Source organism: Passer montanus, unplaced genomic scaffold, assembly GCF_014805655.1.
Source record: "Passer montanus isolate IOZ18808 unplaced genomic scaffold, ASM1480565v1 scaffold24, whole genome shotgun sequence".
Taxonomy (NCBI): domain Eukaryota; kingdom Metazoa; phylum Chordata; class Aves; order Passeriformes; family Passeridae; genus Passer; species Passer montanus.
Window position 1 is genome coordinate 3,026,391 of NW_024367037.1, and position 18,571 is coordinate 3,044,961.

Consider the following 18,571-nt stretch of genomic DNA (forward strand, 5'->3'; position numbering starts at 1 on the left):
TATGAGACTGTGATTGCTTTCTTATGACCCATGTGGAAGGAATTAACCTATTTCTATAAACTGCAAGTTATCTCCTGTGGATCCTCCTAGTCATATTCACCACTTTCTACTGGAACACGCAAGGACACTGAAGTCTCGTAGTTTCTCGATATTTCTCGTAGAAGGTATTTCTAGACTAATAAATGCACTTGCAGAAGAAGAACTTGACAAGAATAAATTGAGTGCAATAGTTTTTAATATGTGTCTGTGAAACTTGAGCAAAGTCTCTTTAGAATAGCATGTCAGTGCAAATACACTAATTTCACATTTTTTAATTCATATTCACAGCTGTATTCATTTACCTTTGTAGATAAGTAGATAAGTAATGAAGTAGATAAGAAGGTGAACAAAGAAGTCTTCCTCACAGGCAAGAACAAGAGGAGTCAGATACTCATGTGGCCTTTATCTCTTACCTTACCAGGGCTTTAACATGGAGATGGTCAAATGTTCTTCAGCCAGATGTAACTTTCTTCCTGCTGTAGGGCTCAGACTACATCATACTCTGAGAAAAAATCCCTCAGCAATGTGGAAATGCTTTTCATGGAAGAAATGAGGGGAAAACGAAGATGACTGGCTGACTGGGAGCTACATGTGTGATTCTGAGAGGAGGCAGAATTTCCTGAATCTCTCAACTGTCCTTCTAGTTGTTGCATTATTGAAAACCAGAATAAGTGAAGAGGATAATCTCTGGAAAATTTTGCAGAGAACTACCTCCCGCATGACTGTTCCTGTGAATTTTTGAATAGTGAATTGTGACAGAGCAAACTGAGAAGAAATCTCTACTATGACTATGACTCCAGTTAGCCACTAATAGTTCCAGAAATTGCCTAGACTGAGAGAGAGAGACTGGAGGGAAAAGCTGGGGGATGAACCTGCAGTACTTCAAGATCTAGCTTTTACTAAGAGGAAGGAAAGCAATTAAAAAAAAAAAAGACTGCATATTAGTGAATGTCCAAGAAGAAATTTGCTGTAAGTGGTGTATGAGCACCTTGTTACACTAAGACCCCCAGAAGAGCAGAGTAAACTAAAAGAGTGCAAGCTACATACTGACTGCCTTCTTTTAACAGGTTTGAAAATGTTTTCTGGATACTCCTACTATTAGACAATATATCAGACTAATTTATGCAATGTAAATAACCTGGAAAACATGGAAATATTATACTTCCATATAAAAGTTAAAGAAATATTTAACTGGGAGAGTATCTTTCTCATCTATGTGAAAACACAGCTTAGCATTGTTACCAATCAGCAAGGGAGTAGCAAATTATTTACTTTATTATTTGTGGCAGTTTGTGATAAATGTATTTACAATGTGTTGTCCATAGTTCCTTGTCAAACTAAGTTTCAGGCCACACTAATTTGTTATTACAGTGTACCCTCTATATGATAACTTGAAAAGTTTGTTTCTGGTCATTTAGAGCATAATGTATTATATGTGACAAAAACAATTCATGGCATAGTTTTCAATACCTCTCCCAAAGCTTCTGAAAATGCAATGCCCTGGATTCACTTCTGCAGCAGCCCAGAAGACAACCCAGGCAAAACTAAGAAGTCAAGTCTCATGATCTAAAGTGAATAATGACTCTTTCATGGACATAAATAACTACATGAGTCAAAAGAAATGAAAAACCATAAACTAGTTTGTACTATTCCCACAAAATATTTCTCTAATTTTCTGGTAGTATAACTGATTAGAACCAATTTTAAAACCTTTTTAAGTATTCTGAGTTTATCGAGTGTGATTTACAGCCACTCCTGTCTGTAGGCCCTTACTTATATGGAGCTGAAATACTTGATTTAATAAAAAACTATTGCTCATGTCAAGCAAAAGAAAGCATAAAGATATTTAAAGGTTTTAATGGATTTCCTCAACGTAGTAATAAACCAAACACAAAAAAATATAAATATATTCGCAAACAGATAGCAAAGATTTGTGAGAAGCACATGACATTTTTCTCTTTAGAAAAACACAAAGGTTACAAACTCTGTTCATCTTTTACTAGGTGTCCATAGTTATTTCCTGAATTCATCAGCTTTGTACATTTAAAATTTTATGAAGTGTAATAATTTTTACATGTTAATTTAAGAAACCTTATTCATATATTTTGTTCAATTAATTATTTTTTGTACATTGAAGTAGAATAAAATTGTTTTCATTAAATAGTTTTCTTGATTTAGCAAGATTCTTGAACTTTCATTGCTATTATGAAAATGGTGCTTAGATTTTTATCACAATTTTTCTCAGTCATATTTATGAGAAATGGTTGACTATTTGGCATAATATACAAATCCAGGAACTCCATAACCACGTAATTTTCTTACATTTATTGCTTACTGGTATTTGAACAACTCTTGGCAATCATTCCCTAAATTACATCCTCATATTGTCTGGAATATTGCTGGGGACTGTGACAACTAACCACACATTGGGTTTTTTTTTTTTATATTTTGGGTAAAATTCAAATTTATTTGTTCATTGATTAAACTGCTTTCTACTTACTTTCTCTTTTCAAAAAAAAATCCACTATGCAATGAATTTTATTTTTTCTGTTACCCTACTTCTATTTAAATTGAATTATTTGAAGTTTATATTCAAAAATAGATAAAAAATGGCAGTTTGTGATATTAATTTCTTATTAATATGCAATTGAAATAATTATCCTATTAATGAATAGGAGAGCCATTAATTAACTATATAAGATAACCAAACTGATTGAAAGAAATATTCTTTCTTATGCTATTGGTTTTTTTCAGCAGTTGAGGGTGTCATTGGCTGGTGTGCAAGGAAAATATATGGGGAAATATCTAACTGAACAGGAACAGAGATAGCAATTGCACAGCTACTTATTTTAGGTAATTTGAATTCCCTGAAACTAGCAGAGGCTTTTGACATTTCTCTACGTCATTCTACCAGAAGCATCAAACCAAAACCCAACGCACTCTTTAGTCCAGGGAAAAAATTTTTTAAAGGGGATAATTTATTTTTCATCCCACTTCTTCCACATTGCTTCCCCATTTTGAAGGGAGGACCATGGAATTTAAGCAAGGTGTAACTTTTTAAATCAGTCTATGCTATTAACTGCCCTGCTGCAGAGAATCCAGAAATTATATATAAAGTCATTACATAGGCATGCTCTTTGCTGAAATGTTCTTCTGTTTCATTAGTTGAGACACAGATTTTAATTGTCATCTTTATGTTTCAGGAGCAATTAAGAGCCCCTGAGATCAGAGACAATTTTTTTGAGAATGATAGAATTTGTTGAGTTGGAAGGGACCCATCAGGATCATCAGGTCCAAGTCCTGGCCCTGCAGAGGATACCCCAAGGGTTACATCATGTGTCTGAGAATATTCTCCAAACAACTCTTGAACTATGTCAGGTTGGTGCTCCTCCTCTGGGTGCTTCCTCCTCTGGGAACCCTGTTCTAGTGTCCAGACAACCTCTGGGTGAAGAACCTTTTCCTGATATCCAGCCTAAACCTCCCCTGACACAGCTTCATGCCATTCCCTTGGGTCCTGCCACTAGCCATGAGAGTAAAGATTGGTACCCACCCCTCCACTTCCCCTCACAAGGATGTTGAAGACCACAATGAGGTCTCCCCTCTTCTCCAGGCTGAACAGACTAAGGGATCTCAGCTTCCCCTCAAGGCCCTTCACCATCTTCATTGTTTTCCTTTGGATACTGTCCAACAGCTTTATGTTCTTATGTTGTGGCACTCGAAGCTGCACACAGTGTTCAAGGTGAGGCTGCCCCAGTGCAGAGCAGAGCAGAGCAGAGCAGAGCAGAGCAGGACAGTTCCCTCCCTTGCCTGGCTGTGATGCTGTGCCTGATGTCCCCAGGACAGGGCTGGTCCTCCTGGCTGCCAGGGCACTGCTGACTCATGGTCAACTTCCCTTTGACCAGGACCTTCTGGTGCATATTTACATGACAGCTTAACTCAGAAAGTGGACAGTCATCTTGTGCACATCATCATATTGTATTTCAGAAGCTGAAGTTTACATCAAGCATAATGAAGACTTTTTGTAGGGGAAGAAATGCAGGGCTTCTAACTAATTGTCTGACTTAGAAAGTTGTTGTTTTGAGCATTTTTTAAATACTGTTAAAATATTTAAATATATAACATATATATAAATATGAAGGTTTAGTTGCCTCTATATTTAATTTTTTTTCAAATCAGAAAGTAGCATAAATCTAGAGGTGCAGCATTGGGCAATGGTCTTTCTAATCCATCTGTCTTTGGTACTGCATCCAACTGTTTGTGTCCCTTCATATGGGAGTTATTGGTACATGATATGCAGCGGATAAGCATCATTATAACACTTCAGATTTTATTCTCAATTTAATTGCTTGAATTTATGTACCTGTCACTTGCCACTGCACAAAGATACTCCTGGTTTTTGGACCTGGAGGTGAAGCTTATATTTTTGTGGACAGTAAAGACCTGCAAGCTGCACAAAATAAGTCGTGTATTGTTAAATGATCCAGAAGGCTTCCAGACTCCATAGTGGAACACTGTTTCTGCTGGGTTTATCCAGATAATAAAACATATTTTTAAAAAACAGATTCTTATGCATTGTCAAATTTCAAAGATGGAATACAGTTCTTTTAAATGAACATGTTTCCAAAGGTAGAATAAGGTAGGTCAAAATTCAGCCTCTGCCCAGGAAATGTTCAGAGTTCTCTTTCAGTAACCTTTCCCTTGTCCTCCAGGGATATCTTAGATTCATCATAAAGTATTGATATTTTACAAAAGAGAAGTAAAAAGCCATAATCCTTAAATTTTCTATCAAAGATGTTGTGAAGAATAAGTCTCAGAATGCTAAAAAGTAAGGTAAGGATTTTTTTTCTTAAATAGAAATTGGAAAAAAAAATCATCAGGTTTGCAAAAAGGAAAAAAAGGGAAAAGACATTTCTGTCACTCAAAAAAACCCAGTCAGTAATATCATGGTGAGGTATTTTTTAAAGGGACCATTTAACTTTCCTTAATTTGGTCAAGGTAGTGTTAAAATTATATCTTCAGACTTCGTGTAAAAGCAAGAATTGGTTTCAGTTATTTAAGTTGAAATACCTATGCTACTTGCTTGGAATAGTAATGGAGGATGTCAAAGGGCATTCCTGAAGCTCAAACAAGCGTTAATAACACCTTCAATATTCCTGCACACAGATTTAAACTCTTCATTTGAAATCTTTATGGAAGCAAGAAAACTTGGTCTTGGAACCATTCTTACTCAGACCCTGGAGGGTGAAGAGAAGATCATTACACATATTCCCAGTCTGCTGACTTAAGTGGAATGAAATTATGTAGTCTTTAAAGCCATAGAAGCACCATTTACAGTCAGGGCCCTGCAGCGCTGTGACCTTCTTTCTCTAGGCTGTAGTTATTGGCAGTGCCAATATGAGACCCACAGCTTAGACTCCACCTTCTCTCCTCATTACAAATGACCTTCTTTGTAGTCCTGGGCCTTCCATGTTTTTGATAGAGGTGCCACACAGCCATCTGCACAGTGAAAGGAAGAAAGAAGAAGAATACACCACATTTGCAGAAGGTGTATTTAAAAGTCACCCCTACATGTCAGTCAGAGTAAAGCAGATATTTCTTGTTCTGTGCACAACCCATATAACACAACCTGAACAGCTTACCACAAAAAGCTTCCAATTTAATATATCAGGAAAATATTGAAAATAAAGACTTGGGACTAGCAATTTATTTTCTTTAATGTTATAAAAAATATTTTTTCTGTGAAACTACTCATTTTAGCTGCTGTTCGTTCATCAGCATATTTGTTTAAATATGGATTAAGCTTTTCTTTTCTTCTTGCGAGTTAAATTTTAGATGCATAAACAGGACAGTGAGAGAATTCTGTGTTTTCCAAAGACTGGATACAAGGATGTGTTTGGAGGGATTTTAGTCTTGCACCTTTCTCTGTCTGATGAAAAAATCAGACCTACCCCTAAGAAAACTCCCTAATCATAAAGACTTAGTGATTACCCTCATACAGGCAAAATTTACTCATAATAGTCTAGTGGCATCTACTAAATTAGAAGTCAGGCTTGGATATTTTTATTACATTTGGCTGGCATTTTATAATTGCTAGTGGCTTCGGGGTTCTTCTTTCTGTTTGCCAACCAAAGGCAATGAAACCCAATTACCTACAGTGTCAAGCAGGTAGGATTTCAGCTGGCATTAATGGGAGATGTAGATCTTTAAGGCTTTCAAATTCAGTCTTGCACTAATGTTTTCAAATTTTAAAAATGTGACAAAACTTTTGAAAAATGTTGTCTCTATTTCTAATTATATGGTTATGAAAGTGAGCTCTGCAAAATATAAATTGACACAATAATGAAGATTTTACAGCCAGACAGGTCCACTAACTCTTTAAGAGATTACCTCTCTTAGGTTAAAATCTCTAACTATGGACTCTTACAAAAATTTCTCTTAGACTAACCAGAAATCAAGCAGCTAACAAGACTTTATAGGTCTTCAGGGACTGTGCAGAAACCAAACAATGGAGACTGAAGCAAGTACAATATACACAATATGAATTATGGGACGATCACATTTCTTGGGTGTTTTCAAACATTCTCAACTCATATTAAGCCTGTTTAGGGTTTGAAAACTTTGGCATGAGATTCCTATCACCTAATTTCATGCAATGCACAGTCTATAAGTTTTAAATACTAGGCTACGCTCAAACTAGCAATATCTGTAGTAGGAAGTCTGCAGCATAGCATCTTTCCCAGTAATGCTAACTTCTCACCGGTATACTTATACCTTAGTACAGTAATTTCCCGTTGCAATTTCTTATGTCCCAAAGAATGGTGTAAAATGGTGTTTTGGTATTACCTAAGAAGAAATTTACATGAAAAATTTGAGTTGAGTAAATCCAGTTTCCACCTGCTGAATATCTGCTCTGAGATGCTCTTGAATGCAATTACATCTGCCCTTGATAGCACATCATAAACAAGTGGTACTCATGAATACTTGCAGCCATTTGTAGATAAGTATATATGATACCAGAAAACAGCAACCATTTTAACACTGTTTTGTAGTTGTAGGAGGGAATTTAATTTATAAAATAATTGTGAGAGGTAGGGTTTAAATAAAATAGACCTGTTTTCATAGTTGAGTGTCTTTTTTGCCACTACATATAAGAAAATAACTGTGAAATTTCCTTTGTTGTTAATTTGAAACCATTGAATGCTGTTATATTGTTCCAGATTTAAAAATTCAAGTATTGTGTTAATATATATCCCAAGATACATACCTTCTGATTGTATTGAAGTTTTCTCTGCAGTAATTTCCTTTAAGAAAGCCTGGAGCCTCTAATACTAGAGATGCTTTAAAAGGATTCATATAGAATGAGGGAATCTCAAACATTTAATGCCAGAAAGAAAGCCTTATTATAACCAGAGCCTGGGGCTGAGTGTCTTATGTCTTAGAAAAAAAAAAAGATTCTGAAATTTCCCAAGTTTTTAACAACAGTGGTCAAACTTGCAAAATGGGGTTAAGGAATTTAAACACCTTAATCATGAAATGCTGTAGTTATCTGTAGAAGATGAACTTGAAGGAACAGGAGCACTTACCATAGAAAATGTGGTTATATTTCATCTTCTGAAATCTCCTGATGTCCAGCTGATGGGGGTGGAGAGGAGACCTCGTACGGTAATCCTGCACAAGGAAAGCGATGTGTTTGCTAGGCTGATCAATACCATGATTAACTTGGCTGAGCGAAAGACTGATCAATCTTACTATTGATCATCTTAGCAAACATATTAGTGTGCCTGTGTAGTATGGCTACACTGTGTCTGTTAGTGTTTAATCAGGATATACATGCATCCAGGTATTCAAATAAATTTGCAACAGATGCATACTCTCTGTCCAGAGCCCAAGCAGAGAGAAATTGATCACAGTCTCTTGCACAGAAGGCAGAAAACTGGCATTAGATTTATATGTTCAAAAAAGTACATTATTTAAATACAGAATGCAAAATAAATCTTCCCTTATCACATTTTACTGAGTCTCTATGACAGATCACTGTATTGTTTAAAGGAATTCAGTTCCTATTTTGACTTTTTTTGAAAACATAATGTTTTAGTTCAACAAAGACATACAAAATAATTCTCCAGTAATGCTCCCTGAACTCTGAAACATGCCAGACTTCCAATGGTGATGTGTCCTTAAAAGTCATATTTTAAAAACTGATCTAGCTTATGAATAAAAAAAAAGAATGGGGTTTGTATGAGCAAGGTGGTGTTATCCACTGGATTCAGATCTAATCAATCAGCTCTTGTTCAAGGTTAGATGTCCATGACAATTCAACTTCAACATTTGTTTGTTTGTTGCCGTAAATAAAAAGTAGGTACTCCAAATGGTTTGTGTCTTAGAACTTAAATTTTAAAGACATTGTAGAACCATTGATATATATTTCCAAAATTGAAAGGATTTCTAATTTTAAACACACTATTACCCTATTATGAGCCTTTTCTCTTATCTGTCTCTGTCTTTCAGTTTGCCTGTCACTTTCTCTATAAACTCAGTCTACAAGGTACATGTCTGGATCCAGTTAAATTACTTAAAGAGTGAATTTTTCTTTCAGTATCTTATTTATAGAGAACTTAAAGTAACACAGAAAGTCATCACATTTTCTTAACTCTCTGTTCTTTACTTCTTTTCAGCTATGACCAAATATTATGTCCAAGGCTATTTTTGGGAAGATATATACAGTCTTGCAGAGTAGTTGAGGCTTAGTTATGGCATTTCAAGTCACACTCCTCCAAAAATCTGAGGGCAGGCTAGGATCCTTGGTTTTATAACACAGCAGTTATTACAATTAGTAGCAATATTTATTTGCATACTCACAAATATATTTTCAGTATATTTTTCACATACTGAAAATCTGAAATAACTTCAATGATACTAATCCAGAACAAATACTGATTTCAATTTGCAAGTCCCAGAGTGAAGGTTTCTGGCAACAGGACAACCATGGAACAGGAGTGCAATACCTATAACACCACAAGAATTCACAACAAAAATGCAGCCAAAAATGAAAGATGATGATTATAAGATGAATCCAGGCTAGGTAGAGACACAGGAGTCCAACATATCACCTGCTAGTCAGTCTTTCTGGGCAAATGTATGCTAACACTAGGTTAAAATCGAGCTTAGCTGTTTTCTGTAGGACTGTATGAAATATAACCACCTTTACACAGGGCAGAAGAGGGGAAAGGCACAGGTGCCTGCTGAGGTTCACATTTTCTTGCTCTTACCAGATTGTCCCATTGTATATGAAAACAAAAATTGTTGTCTTCAAAGGAGTCGCTTCACATTTTTGCCACACAAGACTTTAAATATCTGTATCAGAGATCATATCTATTATACCTCTTATGGTCTCTATTATGGATATATACTAATTCTCTCTACATGTTAGAAATACTTTCTTTCCTATAATGATATTTATTGGTCTATAACCTGGAATTTCAAGACCTTATTTGGAAGATGTGGCAACATATTTTAAAGCCTTTCTTTTCAGTTCCACTGTCCCTCATATGTGTTATTTACATTTACATGTGTACTGAACAGCCTATCCACATTTCCATTATTTCTTTCCAGCTGGTACTTTATTTCAACTTCTTTAAAGTCAGAGTGTGGCAGACTTGCCATCCATCATTGTCTAAGAGCTCTTAATTTAGCTATGGAGAGTGTGAAAGCAGGTTAGAATGCTGTACTAAGTCACAAATATAGGATCAGACAAGCCTTTGCTAAGTCTCTCAGTAATTATTAGAGCTCTTTGAAACCTGCTGGCTTCAGTTTGAATGAGTTCAGGTGAAAATTACTGGTGCTCAGTTTGTACTTTTCAAGACCTCTAGCTTTCACATTGCATTCTGAATAAATGGGAAACCAAAAACTCAGTTGAGGTGTTTTGAATGCCTGAAATAGTTTCATATTGCACAACACTCCCATGACTCTCTCAGCCACGGAGTAGATAAAAACCATTGACAGAAGCATCAGAGGAAATTAAGAAATTGCTATGATTCTCAAAACCTCTAATGTCAGGAACAGGAAAAGAAGCCACCTGGTTACCTATGTTACCTAAACAAGATCACAGGAAAGATTGTACCCATTTAATATTGGAGGTTCAGTCACAGCAGCATCAGTGTCCTAAAGATTTTAGCAAAGAATATTGTAAATGTCTCTCCACTTCTCCTGAAGAAGTCTCTTTGGGCAAACCTGCAAACACCCACTAAGAGACTTACTGTGATACTTTTTGCCAGGAAGTGAAAGACAGTTTTTTGGTCATAAAGAACACAGGTTAAAGACATCCAATTCAGATTTGAATGCCTGAAGAATAGAATGTAATAGAAACCTGACCTATCTCTCATCCTGATGCTGAGCCTTTGCTTATCCTACCTGCTAAAAGTGCCTGTGACAGCAGAAAGCCAAAGACAGTTGGCTTCATCAACTCCCAGATGTGTGAGAGTAATGCTAACTTAGCGAACATTTTTCAGTTGCTTTTTACGGCACTTTGATTTTGGTTTGGTTTCCTTTCTGTTATAGCCCGAACCTTGCTAATTTTATTTTAATTTGAAAAAAATATAACATTTTTTTCATATTCATATTCATGGACCATTTAAAATACAATGGTACTACATCAAATACACTACCAGATAAAGGTTGACTTAGACTGTGACACTTTTTCTCATCATATGACAGACATGAAGTCCAGTTCTTGAAAGGTGTCAGCAGGCATGTTTGCATGGATGGATAAAAACAGAACCAGCCTCAATCTGCCTGTTGCCAGCCTGGCCAGGCTAAAGTTCACTCTGATCCAGAACAGAGGCATTAGCACAGAGCAGTCTAAGCCATATGCCTCATCTTTCAGCAGAGTATATTAGCTCAGATCCAGTGACTCATGAAAGCATCTGTAAGTCATACTCTGATAGATTCAGATGATTTTCTTCCATTAAGGCATTAAAGTGTTTGGGCCTTATTTAACTCTACTCTTGTCTATCATTTTTTATGACTTCTCTCTTTTCTTCAAGGTGTTTCCTGGTTTTTTTTCCCTATTGAGGTTCAATTTGCCATTGACATGATCTGGCAAGACACAACAGAATAGTAAGAACAGGTATAGAATTACATTGTTAAACATCTTTACCAAGTAGAAAATGGGTATCAAATGCTCACACAGACAGTTATTGTGATTAATACTAAATTTCATAATGAGTCATATTTTTACTAATCTACATATTTTTTTAAAGCAGTAAAAATTATGTTAAAAACTGGTTTTATGGGAGCACCATACTATGAGTCAAGCCTCAGTGACAACTTTTAGTGATCTCCAAATGCTTTTTTGATATTTTCTGAAACCTTTTCCAGGTGACAACAAATAAAACATAAATAAAAGAAAATATTACTATGCATATTATGGTAATCTTTCTTAACTCATTCAGTCTGGGCCAGCTTACTCTACACCTGATGTTTAAAGCCATTTAATGGACATGATAACACACAAATAAATTCTTATCTTACTCTGCCCAGTATAACTTAAATACAAAATTACTTTTGCATCTACTATTTCCTAAAATGCTTATATGGTTTTTGCTTTCTATGGACAAATATTGGTACCCATAAGCTAGAACTCTTTTTTTTCAATGCTCTGTCTGATATCACATTTTGTAGCACTTCTATTTCCTGATACAGCAACAGGCTTATTGTTCTTTCTCTTTCCTTAGTACCCATGGTATAATGAAACAATGCTCTCATCATTCTCACAGTACCATACGAAGTAAAACTTCATATGATCATGAACAAAACCAAACTACTTCTAGTCATATAAACAGTTGTTTCTCATATTTGTTGGTACAATCTCCTGCCACAGAAAGCATTTCTATTTTTGTCTTTTACACATACCTTTCTCTTCCTTTTAAATAGAACACTTTTAAATGGCCTCTCATTCATCAGCTTCATAGTCACCCTTACACTTCATACACTTGATTCTGACTCAAGTGACTATGACTTCACCCAATCTGAAGTGGTCCTAGCGCTGTACTTCTCCTCCAGTACCATTCCTATTATGGATAATTGCTTTGGTTCTAGCAGAGATATGACATACCAGCATAAGGAATTCTCATCAGGTTTAGAGAAACTGTGACATATTCTGAACCAGTCAGATACAATGAACCTTGAAAATCAAAACTCTATTTACCCTTATTGTTGTGTAACCATTTGCATTTTGTCTGTCTAACTTCTGTTACCATAATTCCATGTTACAAGTTAATGGATATTTGAGCATATTAGGTAGCTGGAAAAAAAACTTCTGAGGTTCATCCATGGATGGACTCATACACAAATGTGAATACAAATTATATTATACTAGTTAGCTGTTAAATTTTTTTAAATCCAGCATACAGAGGATCTGGCACAGAAGAGATTGTCACAATTATATTTACAAGAACTTACAACAAGCTTGCATTTTATACAGTTCAACTCAATGTGCACATGGCCACAGCAAACTTTTCGTATGTGATACTATCACAGAATTCAATATTCACAATATAGAAACTTTATACCCTTGCTATCTGCATTCCAGCCAAAAATTAACATGCAGAGAGTGTACAATATCATTTCTTGTCTCTAAAGATTAGTTCCTTGCCTTTATTTGATAACTCATTAATTAAAAAAAAAATTGTTTTTCTGATACAATAATTTATTCTGATCCAAGTGCATCATCCTCACTATGCATTGAAGAATATGACTTCTGAATACACAACCAACCAAACCAGCCAGCTTCCCCCAAACAATTTTTTTTCCTGTGTTAAATTACAAGACAAAATAGAAGACAAAATTAAGATTCATTGTAATTGCCCTGCACTCTTCTCCCACAGTTTACTGCCCTAAAATATTGCCAGATACTATGCATTCACATGGTAAGCAACAATATCCAAATGAACAGAGTCTAAACAAATGAAGAAAAAGAGAAAACATTTTTTAATTTGCTCCTGAAAAAGGTACAGAACTGAAACCATGTAGTTGAGGTTCTTCAGAATGTCAATTATTGTATAGAATTCAAATTTTCTAAAGTACCTGTTTTGTACCTTAAACAGAAAATTATCTGGGAGAAGAGAGGAGAAAGGGGTATATTTTCATCTTTTATTATTACAACTTCTTAACTCTGCCAGGTAAAATAACTCTTGGCATGCCACATGCCTAATGAGATTTTCTGAGTAAAAGAATCTGACATACATCTATATTGATAAAACCTTCTGAGAAATCCTATTGAACTCATCCATCTGACTATTCAAATTTTCTCCTCTAAAATTTGAGATTAAGAGGTCATTCCATTAGAAAAATTATTGATCAGAAAAAAAATATAAATAAAAGTCTGTTTGGTGAAATGGTGGGTTTTATACATTTTGCAAGGAAAAATATCTTGGCCACTGAGCATATGAATGTGAGACAGAGAGTGGCACACTGGTCCATATGATCAGCTGTGCTTATACTCTGAACTGGATGCTGAAATCTTAAAAAAGCAACCTGGCAACTAATTTTATTATAGCTAGATTGTCATAATTACAGGTGTATGACCATTTTAACCTGATATGGTAGGAGATTCTCCAATAGGATATTTGCTTGGAGGGAATCATGAATAGCAGGTAAGCATGGCATTTGGGAGCTTGGCTTAATTGTTTTCTAAGAGTTTTGGGTGATGCAACAGTTGATAAGAAGATAAAATTTCCATAAAGCTTAGAAATCATTTACAAGCATCCTTTTTTCATGTAATTGAATTCTAAAATACTGCGCAGATTTTAACAGATGAACATCAGAATGTGCAAAATGTGACAGAAAGGTGCATTTCATCACAACTGTGAAAATGCAGCTTGTTACATGGTTCACAGTTCTGGTTTTTCCCCTGCTACCTTCTTTCACTTTGTACACACTTAATAGAATTTTTTTGCTCACTTAAGTAATCCAACTGAAAATACCATGGTTTGAATCCTGAAGACAAAACCCAAGAGTTTCTGTATTCACAGAAAAGCTAGCAACACTGAGATCAAAACTCACAGTGAAGAACTGTTAACTCTCCTTGGACCAGCATATAGACAGAACCAAGACACTACATCTTTTTGTTTTGCTTCTCCATCATCACGTAACAGGGTGAGTAATGAACTTCTCTGTGTCTGTAGGCATCCATCGTGAAATGATACCATCTTGCCTTAGACATGAGATCTTCCTCATGAAGAAAAGTTATCCCAACTAGCCACTTACACTGAACCTGCTACAGTCACTGTCTCCATACAGTAGTATAAAACTCCATTCATCTGGGCACGTGTGTTATATACTTTCAGATGGGGCTCATTTTCTTTAAAGTCATTATCAGCAACTTGTAAACTGACCAAATTTCTCTTCCCCACTGTTGTTTTCCTCTCTGCTCACCACCGAACACCAGCATTGCCAACAAATTTCTGATTTGACATTGTAGTAGTTGACAAATCAACTACTAAATGATTTGAAAATGCTACCAGGCAGAGCAATATGAAGACACATGCAAAGAGTGTTGAATTAGTGAACCCATATAATTCTGTAAATACTTATATATTTGCACATGGGTTTGTGGATATGTGCATATATATAACATTCACACAAATAAGCCCATAGAATGCCCACACACAATCATGCACAGACAGAAGTGAACAGAAATTACAAATCAGGGATATATAAATTTGACCTGAAGATAACACTTTCTTGATTGGAGAGGAAAGAAATGTTTACATTGATCACAAAGGGACATACCTACAGTTATTATATGGCTTTCAGTGGTAGACATTGTACTGAGCTTGATCAAGAACCTGGACAGAGCAGTGAGGATCCAAGTTCAAAGTGATGCACATGCTAACTCCTTACCTAGCAGTTACCTGAGGGTTATTAATCACATTAATGAGAACTAGTGTCTGTGTGGAGAGGGATTGCTTGTGTCTCAGTGGGTGGAATCATGACAGAGCTGTCAGGAGATCCATAGTATGAGTGCAGGGCTGTTTCAGGCAAATCGTTCATATCAATGCTTTAAACTGATCATGAAAGTCACTGCACATAACAGAGAATGAAATGCTTAAACAGTAGCACTAGAAACTTCAGGGATTTGCTTAAAATTCAGCCAGTGTGCATATTCCTAGCAATCCAGCACGTCTTTAAAATTTCAATGCACATCTGTGGGTGAATGCATGTTTTTTAAAGCTCTGCTTCCCATTGTCCTAAGGTTCTCCACAAATGGTATTAATGTTAATGAGATCTCTATAGTCCTACAAAAGAGGTCATTGAGCATTACGCTTCATGCAGCCATATCACTGGGTTTCAGGTTGTGCAGTGGTAAGCCCTAAGAGATTGCCATTGTAGAAAGAGAATTGACTGAAACACAAAAGATCTGGAATTTGGTTGAAATCAAATTTCAAATAGTTCACATTATCCAACACTCTCACAAGTTAATTTTCTGGGACAATATTTTTTTTAATCCTTCCCTTTTTGAGATGAATCAATTCTCCAGGTCTCTGTAAAACTGCTGTGGTCCAGACTATTGCTCATTTCTCCATATTATGGAGTACATTTCACTGTGCAATGGTAATGAAAGACCATTGAGTTCAAGACAGCTCTTCTTTTCTGAAACATGAGTTCAAGGAAACTGAGGACACTCCCCAGATTTTTCTAACAATATCAGCAACCTGGATATCAGCACAACTGCAGGGAGCATTTCCATGGTGTGGACAAAGTCATCCATGTATAAAAGTACTGAAATATTTGTAGATAGCATTGTGTTAATATAGCTGGGTGAGGGGAGGGGGAAGAAAAAATGTTTATTTACTCTTTTTTTTAATAGTCATCCTGAAACGTGTACCACCTAAGAGCAGACTAAACCATATGTCTGCAAAGATATCTACTGGGAATTATTACAGCTTCAGACAAGATGCATTATGGAGAAGGCAGTAGGAAATAGGGAAATGAGTCAAGGCTTCCTTTACAAGCACACAGTTAGAATGGTGAAAGTAAACTGTAAGAAGAGAATATTCTCCAAATTCAAACTCTAAACTAAAATTGGGGGTGTGGGAGGAAAATATGAATATGGTTTATATAGTGGCAATAGTAAATAATACCTTATGGTCTCCTTAGACTCCCAGGAACAGCTGCTGGCAGAACCTTCTGCATTTCATAAATTTCTACTGGTTAGTGTAGCGACCCTACATAAAAAGTTCGTACCAGCATCAAGTTCCTGAGTTGCACATTTTATTTTGTTTGTATTTTAAAATTACCTTTCAGGCACTAACTTCACTTTTAGAGGGTAATTTTTTTTAAAATTACTTTTCTATTCTTTCATTCTGGATATTTGTCTTTTTTTTTTTTTCTCCTTTCAGGTTGTATACCACCTTTAGCTACTACCATTAGCACCGCAATACATTCATAGATTTCTCATGACAATAAAAAGTGCAGTTCCTAAAATTTTTTTGCTTGTGAGCATACCCAAGCCATTCTGTTTTCTTGCCTGTTATTTTCCCAAAGTCCTTCCTTCTCCCATTGCCTGCCCAGCAATCAGCACATTTTGGCAGCACAGAAATAAAAGAAAAGCTCCGATAACGCCTGAGCAGCTGAAGGCCTCCCATGAATAAAGCACTTAAGAGAAGACTGTATAATTAAGTGAAGAGCTGCACTGCAGCCTCCCCTTGCAGCGAGGTGGTTATTAAGAGGAGGGAAGCCCACGATCATTACCCAGCAAAGAGTATGATGACTGGCTGCTCGGTGTCAGGCCTCCGGTGGCTGGCTTTGTCACCGGCGCGGAAAGGAGAGTTCACTTTCTGTCAAAACTGGCTTTGCCAAATGTTATCATTTTAAATGCCGTGAAAGAGAGGGAGCTGGGCCTAGGGGTATACACAGCCCCATATGCTGGTGACAGTGATACAAGTGTAATTCTAGACTATTAGAGTGACACATAAGATCATTTCTGCCCCAGAACATGAGACAGCTGAGGGGATTATTCAGGACAGGCTGTCACGCAATAAAATTTTCAGAAATCTGTTAACCCCAGCTCAGACCCAGTGAATATTTTATTGCTTAACACTGAGAAAAAGTATATTTATTAACTATAGAAAGATATAGCCGAGAGCCTGGGCAGATGAAAGGTTACAGAAAAACGAACTCACTTGATATCCTGCTGTAAAAAGTAGCAGCATGATCATGGAGCTAAAGAGAAGAAAATATATCCTCACTGATCTGCATTTGCATCCAAGGTAGAAATCACAAATAAAAGATATGACAGTAAAATTAAAGAGAAGGATTCTATATCCACACACAGTGTACAATGGTAGCTATAGCACATGGAGAATATTATATGTAAACCATAAACTGATGTTCAAAATTTCTTGAAGCCGATTAGGCTCAGGGACACCTCAGCAAGATAGCATTCCAAATGGAATGTGCATAAATTGGGGGCTTAAAGCATATTGCTTTCTGTTAGCTCAACTCTACTCTTTCAGAAGAAAACACTGACTTTTTTTTCCAGAAATCTAGTAATATTTTGTTATACTGAAATAACATTTTCTGTTTTGCAAGGAGTGTATATTAGCCAAATCCCGATTAAAATTCATAGAAAGCAACACAAAGAATACACAAGAAGCCTGAATATCAGGTTATTATTCAACCACTACAAAATGTTTGCATTACCCCTCTGCTAGTTATTTAAAGATATAAACATACATGTGCCAAATTAAACCTACTCTTTCAAGCTCTTTTTTTTTTCATGTGATATGTAAGTATTTTTCACTGAAACTGCAGTTGTGTTCATAATCTGAAGTTTCTGTTCAACATTTAAATGTTCCTTGCTAGAAGGTAAGTAGCAGAAGTAATGGCTAAGGAACTTTTTTTTTTCAATTGAAAGAGCAAATTATACAGTAAATAATGATTGTGATGCAGATATTAGTATGTCAACTGGTTCTTTCTGAATTAAAAGCTAGGCTTTGATACAAGATTTCAAAGATAATTTAAGAAAAGCCATTACTACATATACATTAATATTCAAATTAAAACCATTCCAAAGTTAGTCTACACAGTTTAATGTAAGTGTCTATAATTACAAGAGACAGCATTTGCTCAACAATGTCACAAAGGTCAGTAGAAAAAAAATAATATGATATGCTTTTTGAAAACTCTCAACATCTGAATAGTGTGTCCAGGGTGTAAGAGGAGCCCAGGGGGGTGCACTTGGAGAACAAAAAGCAACCCTTCTGCTAATTGACTGAAAAATTAGCCAGGTCCCCCTGTGGGGAGTACACAAGACAGCGGCAGATGGAGACAGCTCGGACACCGTGGCAAAAAAAGCTCCTCAAAACCTGCTGTGAATCTGCCTGCAATTATGGGTCACAACACTTTTCTTGTTTAACAGAACACAAGCAAGACAAACAGAGCACGTGAAATCTGGGAAGGTCATAAACCGATTGTAAATCTATTATTTTAGGCGAGATCCTTGAAGCTTCTTGAAGTGTTCTAAGTTACG